This window comes from Excalfactoria chinensis, chromosome 8 (assembly GCF_039878825.1).
Source record: "Excalfactoria chinensis isolate bCotChi1 chromosome 8, bCotChi1.hap2, whole genome shotgun sequence".
Classification (NCBI taxonomy): Eukaryota; Metazoa; Chordata; class Aves; order Galliformes; family Phasianidae; genus Excalfactoria; species Excalfactoria chinensis.
The window spans coordinates 7571207-7582526 of record NC_092832.1 but is presented as its reverse complement, the minus strand read 5'-3'; the positions used below and the strand labels follow the sequence as shown (position 1 = coordinate 7582526).

Here is an 11320-nt window from a genome sequence, read left to right as displayed (position 1 = left end):
TCCTGAGTAAAAATGCAGGTAAATTTTGCTGAATCTGTTCCAGTGAAATCCATGTTAGATAAAATCGCTCCCACTGAAGCGAATGAAAACAATCTTAACATTTTCACCAGAGTTAATAATGAAACAACTCTCATTGAAATCAAACTGATCTTTTTTTTTTTTTTTTTTTTCTTGATTTTTTTTCCAGGGCGGGAGGTAAGGAAGAGGCTTTGAAAGCAGAAGAACAGTACAGTGGTCATCAACAATTCTGATAATGCCAGTCAGAGAACATCAGGTGGTAATTAATGTAGGCAAAATATTCTTGCTGTTGCTTAATGTATTTTTAGTCTACTTATATTCTGTAAGGAGATGAAGATGTCTTTTGCAATTAGCACTGAATTCTCGAAGAAGTTGGGGCACCTCTAATCTGTTAATTATTTCACCTCACTTACTGGAGAAATTCATTTACATTGACAATTTTCAATAATACATAATGAATGAACTAGAATAAGGTTAACAATACAGTGTGTATCAGCACATAAACTTTTTCCGTTAAACACTAGTGGCATGAACTGTCTTCTTGCTTTTCTTTTAGAGATAAATCTAGATTCATTGAAGTAATTCTACGTATTCTAAATATTTTATCATCTTTAATGTAGTCATATAGGCAAGACTTTGCAGTAGTCTCAGACATAATTCCTGAATGAGCTCTTTCCTTCATATAATCACTCGTTAATCTGTCTAGAAAAAGATGCATGACTGTCTGCTCAACACAAGGATTGTCAAACCTCTGATATGTTTTTTATGTATAGTAAAATAAAGTAGACTCGACTATGTAGATAAAAACATAAATAATGTTAAGTTATAGCTCCTGAAGTTAAATGAAAATCTGCCTTTTTTTTCTATAGAATAATAAGATTTTTGTTTTCTGAGATGATGAGTACCTCTCATTGTTATCAAAATGAGTGGCAATGGAGCACACTTGTCACTCTTCTGAAGTGACAGAAGAAAATGGAGGGCAACCGTCCTCATTTGTAGTGATACACTGAACCTCATCAAAGCCATTCTGAATTTCCTTCTGATATCTAAATTGTAACTGATGAGGCATCCTTTTTGGAGTAACTAAATGCTCTTCAGATCACAGGTGCTACATTGATAACTGAGACTTCTCTTTGATAGTCTCGGTCACAGTATGGCATGCTGTGGGACAAATGTCTCCTAACCTGAAGAAAGAGACCTTTGTTATCTTGTTTTTTAATTGAATTTGTGTGATGTAGCTGGAAGGGCTAAACATCTTTAAAAGCAACATTTAATTCAGCTAGGAAATCTAGCAGTGGAAATTGCCTCGCATAAATAGTTGTTTATACTTCTTCCCAAATGTCTCTGGGGACCTGTGTGATATGAATCTCACTTGGCTTTGAATGTTATGAATCTATTTTTCAGGATTGATTTTTGGGTAAAAAGGGGGCCAGACCAAGTATCGCCGTATTATGAAATAGCTATCTTTCCATTGTGATTGGCATGAAAATATCTATTACATTTAACAATAATTTGTGAGAAGAAATGGCCAGTTTTGTCCTTATGCTACAAACCAGTGAAAGAAAACAATTTGGGGAGCACATGCTTCCATTAACTTCTGAGTCTAAATCCTCCCAACTTGAAGGAAGAATCTAATCAGGAGGCAAGGCAGTTAAAATGGTTAGGCCTAAATGTAAGAACTCTAGAAATATCTGCCCTACACAACAAAGTGGATTAATTAAATTCGGCTATTCTTCATTTCTAGATCCACCTCAATAAACAGGACTGCTTTTTATTTTTCCTTTTCAGTAGCACACCCACACATCTGTTCTTATGTTCTCTTGATACCAAATTAAGGAGATACTCAGTTTTCGCACCTACAGTACCTTTATCCTTCAGGATGCAATGATAAAGTTAACGCTGTGCATTCTGCAGGAGAATCTACTAGATGAATAAGAATCTGATAAATAACAGTTTGAGGTCACAAACTGACATTATTAATCCACTATGAAATTAAAGAAAAAATGGTGGATAGCAAAGTAAGTGCCGTATATTTTGTGAGTGGAATAAATAATGAAATACTCATTTTCCAGGAAGTGCAAAACCCAGCTTTGCTAGATACCCATTCCTACATGTCTGAAATGAAAATGCAACTGCAGCCTTTTCGTCCATCCTAATTATCCTCTAAAGGCATGAATCCAAGTCAGTACTTGGCTTTGTTAAGTCATAAGCTAGATAACTGCACAGCCTAGTGGCCCTCTGGCACTTGCTAAACATTCAAGTGTAAGAATATTATGTCCTAATTGGAATACTGATCTCCAAAAGCTGTCAACTAAAAATAAAACCAAAGATCAACCAAGATCACAGAATCACAGAATGACCCGAGTTGGAAGGGACCTCAAGGATCATGAAGTTCCAACCCCCATGCCTGGCTTGATCAGATCCTTGCCTGCCTGGCAAGATCAGTTACTTAGAAGCTATGGGAGCAATCTAATATTAACTACTTGCTAGAAGTAAAGAATGGAGCAGCATATGCCTAAAGCACTCTTTGGAAGAATGTAGGGCCATATGCATCTCAAACCCATTAACTGTTATGAGCAATAGTAACTTGTTTACAGTTTATTATGAGAACTAGCTCAAACATTAGTTTGCAAAATTAGTGAATGCAAATGTTTTAAAACTTTTGTGGCTAATTAACACATTTATTCATTACTTACTGCAAAGATTAAATTTGTTAATGGTAGCCTAGAGTGTATAAAATAGTTCTTTAGCTGATGCTTTAACCCTTAGGATATATAATTTATTATGTGGATCAAATGACATTGTTTCAGCTTTCTGATTGAAATGCAAAAACATAGTCTATTTCTGCTCATTTAAAAGTGTGTTTGTTTATTTATGCTTGATTACACCAGATCACAAAGGACTTCAAGTTTACAACTACAGCCATGGATTCTGAGGGAGGAGTAATCTGTGTAAGTCTTTTTTGATACCTGAAGTTGTTCAGTCAAATTCTTGAATGGTAGTTTTCAGCTTTTGGGTGTAGAAACAATTAGCTGTTGAACTAAGAGATGGTTGAGACAGCAAAAAGAGGAACATGGACAGTAACCTTTAAGATTATCAGTAAAAACTAAGGGGCATGATCTGACAGAGATTAAAGGCAGTTGGTTAAATTCATTGAAAGATGTCCGTGTCCATATGGTAAAACTTGCTGATCCAGCTGCCTTTCATAATTTCCAGGTAAGTAATGTAAGTAGAGCACAAAATATAATCATGAAAGAAACTTGAAAAAGTGACTTTTATATTATTTGAACAGTCCAAATCCTCTTGAATATCTACAGAAGTTTAGATTTTGTCTACCTTTCTGACCTATCCTTGGCAGTGTATGACTCATCCACAATATTCAGCTACCTTACTAAGTTCTAAGGCACCTGCTAATTTCTAGCTTCTTAAAGATAAATCTCTACTAACACTATGAGTAAGTTATTTTCTGTGTGTGCAGAATGCTCATCACCTGGCAGTGAGATCCATTTCAGTCAGGTGAGCAAGAACAGTCATCAGAATCAGCCTTAGACCTCTGCCAAGAGCATTAGAATGAGGAAAGCGATAATAATGATTCTGGGTTTTTGTGTTCAGCTGTTGTGCTATCTACCCTCTGTTTATAGTGGATACTCCCATGTAGCAGTAGTCAAACTAAGACATTGCAACTGCTCTTTCATGCTGTACCCTTGGCTTTTCTTTCCATTCCACAGCTACTCCCTTCTCCCCTGCATTTAGCGTGTGTCACAAAATGTGCTTTATTATGAGACCATTTTCAGCTTTCTAGGCTGAGTTCTGCCTATTTTTACATCTAAATGTTTCTGAATTTCTGTCCTCTCTATTTGTGTATGTGTGATAAACCCTGAAGCAATAATCCACTCTGTCTGTGCCCTGCCAGGAGGTTTGCCATAGCATTGTCTTTAGCCAAAGGTGGTTTTGGCTTGTGATAGGTGATCTGAGGTGATCAGTGAAACCTGGAAGGATTTAAAGGAAGATTTATCAGAGATAGGCAGAGAGCCTCACTAACATTGACAGCCTCCTGAAAAAGAGTCAGAAGCCCTAGTAAGGTATTGTTTTATCAGAGATCTACGTCCCAGCCTTAAACCTCTCTCTTAAATGTCAACTCCCAAAACTCAGATCTCTCACCCCACTGATCCTCCTTCCGGGTGTTGCTCTTCTGTTGCAGTAAAACTTTGCAAACCAAGATTTCCTCGAGACTGAGAAAAAGGTATTTTTCCCCTCATTATTGAAGTAGTGATTAAATGTCTTGAGCTGGTTTTCTTACTACTTAATCTTGAAAAGTGCTGGACATTCCTGACCCTAGCACCTTGCCGTGCTTCCTTCATTTAAGGGCATTTGGACTTCTAAAGATATTCATCATTTTTCTCTCTTGAGAAAAAGAAGTTAGAACACAGAGAAAAATTCAAACAAATTTTTTCAAGAAATGGATTTCTGTTTCACATAATCTGCATCAAAGAATCTCATTAGATGACTCAAAAAAAAGATGGAACCATCGTTAACCTTCCACTGCACAGACTAAACTGCACAGTGATCAACTAGTTGCAGGATTTTAAATGTTTTACTTAATCACAGCTCATAATGAATCCTTAATGATGGGAAAGGGAAAGGGAGAAACTTTCATAGACTTCACGTTTCCTCTTTGAATTAGTCTCAACTGACCTTTCCTAAACAGCCCTTAGATTAGATTTCTATTAACTTCTAATTAATATTTTCTACATGATGCTGCATCTACAAAATCTGATGACTTCTTTCTAGTACCCAGGAATTATCATATTTAGTCACAGTTGATTTACAATCTTGACCTCAGTAGTGTATTCAAGATCTTCTAAAATTTGCTTTTGTAGAAGTAACTGTATAAATGCAAAATATTATTGTGAAATAAATGAAGATACAAATTGGTGTTAAGTGTACCAAGAATACTCAAAATACTCCTTGGTATTACAGTTAGATTGATTTTTAATGGATTTTTACGTGAAGGTTATCGAAGATTATTATGTACATTACTGCAAAATCTAGAGACTGATAAATCTCTTTCATCATCATTGCATGTTAAGTTTAACAAAATGAACATTCACTTTTTATCCATTGTAGGACTTTGTAACTGTCCACTAAGATTTTCTTTCCCCATTCTCAGCAAGTTCAGGCATATATAGAGCAGGAAGGAGGTGCTCTTTGCATAAATCTTCTGTGCGGTGACAGATTTCTTGGATCCTTTTTTTATGTAGTCTCTGTATGCAGAAAGGAATTAGCTTAGTTTAGTTTTATTATTTGCTATTAGTATTAGAAAAATCCAACAGCTAAGCAAATAAAGATAGGCTCTTGGCCCTGATTTACAAGATGAGGAATCAGGTTTCAATATGACAAACTTGGTTTTGAACTGCTACTGAACAATACCTTTTCTTGCTTAAGCATTTTAGTGTCCTTTGCCTAGAATGCTAATTATTACATTTTTAACTTAAAAAATAATATGTCATTTGAGAATCACACTTCAGAGTATCTTCTTATCTCGTACTTCACTTGAAGCAAAAGGGTGACCTGAGCACAAGATTATCTACAAGGTTATTCACAACAGAAAGGGATCTCCCAGATTTCTTTTTGATTTAAGTATGATTTCCTTCATCTTTCTCTGTTGTATATATATAAATGTATGTATATATGTATGTACATACATTTATATGTATAAACTATTTTAAACCTGACTTCCAAGTTCTTGCCTAAATGCAATGCTGCTTTGAGTATATTACAGAATCATATAATTATTACGGTTGGAAAAGATCCTGTCCAACCATCCTCCTTCCACCAATACTGAAACAAAGCCATGTCCCTGAGTACTACGTCTACCCTTTCCTTAAATACCTCTAGAGAAGGTGACTCAACAACTTTCCTAGACAGTCTGTTCCAATGCCTAACCACTCTTTCACAGAGAAATTCTTTCTAATATCCAACTTAACAGTTTGCACTCCCTCCCAGCTTGGTGTCATATGTGAACTTACTGGGGGTGCACTCAATCCCATCATCCAGATCATCATTAAAAATGTTAAACGGGATGAGTCTCAACACCAACCCTGGGGAACACCACCTGTGACCAGATGTCAGCTGGAATTTAACCCCATTCACCTCTGCTTTCTGGGCCTGGCCCTCCAGACAGTTTCATATCCAGCAGAGAGTGTACCTGTCCAAACCGTGGGCTGCCAGGTTCTCCAGAAAAATACTGTGAGAGACAGTGTCAAAGGCTTTTCTGAAGTCTAGGTAGAGTATGTCAGTAGCCTTTCTCTTATCCATCAAGGAGGCCACCAGGTCATAGAAGGAGATGAGGTTGGTTCAGCTGGACCTGTATTTGAGGAACCCATCCCCCTGTTGTCATGCACATGCTGCATGATCGCAGTCAAGATGACCTGCTCCATGACTTTACTTAACACTGAAGTCAAGCTTATAATTCCCCAGATCCTCCTTAGAACCCTCCTTATAGGTGTGCATCACATTAGAAAGTCTCCAGTCATCTGAGACCTCTCCTGTTGATCAGGACTGCTGGTAGACAGTGGAAAGCAGCTTGTCAATCATGTCCACCATGCTTTCAGCATCTTTGGGTGGATCCCATCTGGCCCCATGGACTTGTGACAGTCCAGGTGGAGTAGCAGGTGTCTAACTTTCCACCTGAACCATTGGAGGTTTACAGAGTCTGAGTAGCCTGAGGATAACAACCTTGTTAAAGACAGACATAAAGAGGGCATTGAGAACCTCAGCCTTTTCCTTCCACTCAGTGGCCATGTTCCTTGCTGCATCCAGTAAAGGGTGAAGATTCTTCTTTGTCCTCCTCTTACCATTAATGTATTTGTAAAAACATTTATTTCTGTCCTCTGCTACAATGGCCAGGTTGAGCTGATCTTCAGCCTTTCTGATTTTCTCCTTGCATATGCTAGCAACTTCCTTGCCTGTCCCTTCTTCCACAGGAGGTAAATTCTCTTTTTCTTGTGAAACCTCATCAAAATTTCCCTGTTCAGCCTGCTCCTGTACCTTCTTTATTGCTGCCAAGTAAACTTAGCATATTTATACACTGCCAAAATAAACTTAACATTTGTTGCTAATTGGAGTAAGAATACCCAACTACTCACACACTCCCTTTTCTAATACAAAACTTAATATTTTAACAGTATTCTGTCTCTCTGTCAGGAGCGTTGCCATTTGTACAGTTCATGTTTTTACGTGGTTCATGCATGACAGTAATTTAACAGCTGGCAGGCTGTGCGGCAAAGTGCATGCTTCCAATTTTGTTCACATAATTTCTCTCCAGTATTTGTCAAGTATAGGGATTTAGTAAATTTAAGCGATTGCAATCAAGTTGTTTGAGGAGATGAGTGGATTTATTTAAACCTCAAAGCACAGGTCAAATGTGAATTACTGCTTTGTACTATATTCAGTATTACCACTTTTATTATTTTATTTATTTATTTTGTCTGAAGGTGAGTAATGAATCTTGGTTGTAGTCTAAGGGTATCAGTCTTGGTTGGTGTCTGAAGGTGCTGTGTGGACATGAAAGACAGCATCCCAATTTTTTACATAAAAAACCCGAAGTTCAATAGTATCTAAAAATACACCATTTTCTTCTGAGTTTATGCTGAAGTGATTATCAGAATCTGAGTATGTTTCAAACTTCCCATTCTGTAATGTTCTTCCATCTCTAAGATACAATTGTGTTTTCTCAGGAGTGTTGAACTCGCATTTGTGTCTTTAATACCATTTGAATAAGCAGTAAAAACTCTCCTGTAGCTGTAACCTGCCATCTAGATTTTCCAGTTTTACTGGTCTTCATGGAACTTTATGTTGTTCTAGCAAGTGTGTATTGTTTATTTTCTATGTCATTGACCATCTTCTTGGTGCTTTCAGAGACCAGTTGAATTTTTGCAGGCATTATAAACTGAATTGATATATTCCATTTGATTCTTGAAGTCTAAAGAGTTAAGATTTATGTAGCTTTTCTGGGATACATGCACGTAGCCCACTAATAGGTCTGTTCAACTGGAGCTCTGTCAGTTAAGGTGGAATCTGAAAATAATTTAGTTGCCAAAATGTAATCATCTCCCTCCCTTTTTTGGAGGTGAGGACAGATGGTCCTTGTAGAGCCTAACTTAATTGGTGTATTCCTAAGTATAGAGTAATAGATATTCCTTGTGGTGGAGGACTCTTTCTCAAATTGCATGACACTTAACCAAGGTACAAAAGCACTTATTTGCATCTTCAGAACTGTTGGGATATATATATGTATACACAAATATATATATTGAACTACAAACAATTCAGTCCATTTTTTTTCTGCCTATATTTTATGAATGGATTAATGGCTCATTAAATGGGAATATATATCTGTTAAAAGTATCTACCAGAAATACTACAGAATACCTACAAAATCTATACCCAAAGTAATGACATTAACAGTGGGAATTTTCCTTGGTCTTAGTCTGTTCATTGCAAACAAATTCAATTCCAAATAATAATGAAAATATGAAAGTGTTCTATTTAAACTGTGTACAGCGTGGAGATAAGGCAGGTCATTTGCAAAACCAAATCACAAGCAACAAATTTGAACAAACAAAAGTGTTGCAAGCTCTGAGTCAGACAGAATTGATGCTAAATCTGTGACCTTTGAAGTCCACAATTACTTGCTGGAACCTGAGTTTTCACCTCTGAATTTCTTTACTGAGCTTACTTAAGAACTTATATCAATCCTTCAGCTAAAGGTCATAGTGTTGTGCCATGTTATCAGGGTTTTTATTATTTCCTCATAAACTATGACATTTATAAAATGTCAGCATCTAAGGAAATGAGGCCTATATGAATGTGGAAGACGGATAAAATCTGTTTACTTTGGCAATTCCATCAGTGTGGTTCAGAGTTATAAATGTTATCACGATGAATAATGCAGTGTTTTGTATTGTTTACAGGTATTAGTAATTGTTTTTCTGGATAGACATCCGTGTTAGTAAACTTAGAAATAAAAGCTAAGACATATCATGCTTTATTTAGACGGATTTTGTCATGTTCAGGGATAATGGAAAGGTCTTTCTTGTCAGAACTAAGAATAAATTTGGTTCTTCCATTTTCCTTTTCCTTGAGCAACCTTTACACAAGCAGATACTGACAAGGGGGAACAATATAAGGATAAAAGAAGGGAAATTTAGCTTAGGTGTTAGCAGGAAGTTCTTTACTTGGAGGGTTGTGAGGCACTAGAATAGACTGCCCAGAGAGCTGTGGCTGCTCCATACCTGGAGGTGCCCGAGACCATGATGGATGGTGTTCTGAGCAGTCTGATTTGGTGTGGGGCAGCCAAACACAGCAGGGGGTAGGAGCTACTCTTTAAGTTCTCTTCCAATATCAAGTTATTGTGTGACAATACTAACCTAGGGTGACGCATACTCAGGAACTCAATTTTAACAACAGAGTTCAGAGAAAAGTCGATCTGATGCTACTAACTCTCATGCCAGGCTTCAGTAATAAAGAAAGGTCTGCTCCTCTCCTTTTTCCAAGCTCTAACCAAAGCTGTGCTAGCTGTAGCCCTTCTCATTTCTTACAATTATGAATGTTATTTGTGCTCTGTTTAATTTTTATCCTGAGCTCCTTTTCTTTCTTTTTGTATTACTTTCAGGTGGACAACACACAAATGGACATAAACAAACATATGGGCAGATCTGTGTTAACATAAACTTTAGTTAATAACTTAACCACAGTTTTTTTAGCTCAGTCTTTTCAAAGGATAACATAAATAGCAAGAACTGAATCACTTACCCATATTTGTATGATACACTCCTGCAAGAAAACCAGCTCTTCTCCAGTGCTTTTCTTTCCCATGCTCGAGACAAGTTATTTGTGGAGTAAAGAAGGAAAATCGTAATAGCAGTGCGATGGCAGAAAAGATGTAGTACGTTAAGTATATAAAAATGCACAAAAGTAATCAATGTTGGTGACTAAGGCAAGCTACTTCCACTTGCTTCCTGCTGTCATACATTTTCTTTCTACTTTCTCACCCTGTTGCCCATTCAGGCTTGATTGCCCATTGACCCTCATCTGAAATAGCTATTTATGTGCCTGTGGAGGAACAAAAATGCTGGTGTTTTCTAATCTCTATGCAGGGGCATCAAGTGATAACAGACTATGTTTACCAATGAGGCATTAGTTACTTGAAACCAAACCTACCTGTTTGTTTTTCAAAAGCAAAGCTGAGAAATAAGGATCTACTCAGACATAACCATTTTTTTCCAACTTTGGTTCTGTTAAGTTGTCATTTTTCCTGAGTCCTCTAACCCCTAAGAAATGCCCACTGAAGTCAGATACAAACAGAAGGGAATAAACATTTTTCCTTTTAATTGTTCAAATTTCTGCTTATTCACTGCAGTAATTCCCTTTGGAATAAACACAGCAGTTGATTGTTACATCCAGACTCCTTATTTCTAGATTCTAGGTACAAGCATTGACTACACACCTTGGGCATGGCAGGACAGTAAAAGGTGCTGGTTGGGAACCAAGCTGAACACTCGGCTCAGCTGAGGGGAAGTAAATGACAGGTAAGATTTCTGTCTTCAGTTTCATATTTTTCTATGGGAATTCCTGGTGAAATGCAGCAGCCCTATTGTGGGAGCAGTTATGAACCTTCTCTTAGATGTGTGTTATGTTGAGCAGGAGGAGAGACAAGTTCACAGTCTTGGCATTTTGGGAAACAGTTTCATAACCTGTCTGAAGGCAGGGAGGTTTTTAGTGGCCTTTAACAAAGGCAGACGCTGGTTACAAATTAGAAGGTAGAGTGAAGAAAAAGAAGAACAGTAAAGAATGTAAAATTATAGGTAAGGGGGGTGGAGAAATAAGTTGCAAAACAGAGAGGTGAAAATAGTGGATTGCAGGGCATGCATGGCACCCAATATAAACTTCTAAGTTTATTATTAAATGCAATACACATTTTCAGATTCATCCATTACCCAAATGTTTCATATCAAGATGATTTCCTGATCAAAACCAAGCTCAAATGCACACTGAAACTTTGCAATTTATTCATTCTCCATTAAAATTAAACACACTTTCTACACACAGTAACTTTGATTACATTGAGACCAAGGAACATTTCCATGGATGTTCTTGTCTGTTCAAACAGTTTGGGGTATCTCCTGTGTTATATGCAAATTAAAGAAAGTGATATTTGATATTAAATGCCTATGATCATGATTTTCTATTAAAGTAGAAATAATAAGCAAATCAAATAGCAATGTATTTTACATTGCAA

At 36.9% G+C, this 11320-nt stretch overlaps 1 long non-coding RNA gene across 1 annotated transcript; it reads left to right on the top strand.

Annotated features, from left to right (window-relative positions):
• The first annotated feature begins 203 nt into the window (after positions 1-203).
• LOC140255323 (uncharacterized) lies at positions 204-10605 on the top strand. Its single transcript, XR_011904450.1, has 3 exons — positions 204-286; positions 2910-2969; positions 10501-10605. It is a non-coding gene; the product is annotated as an uncharacterized lncRNA (long non-coding RNA).
• The last annotated feature ends 715 nt before the right edge of the window (positions 10606-11320 follow it).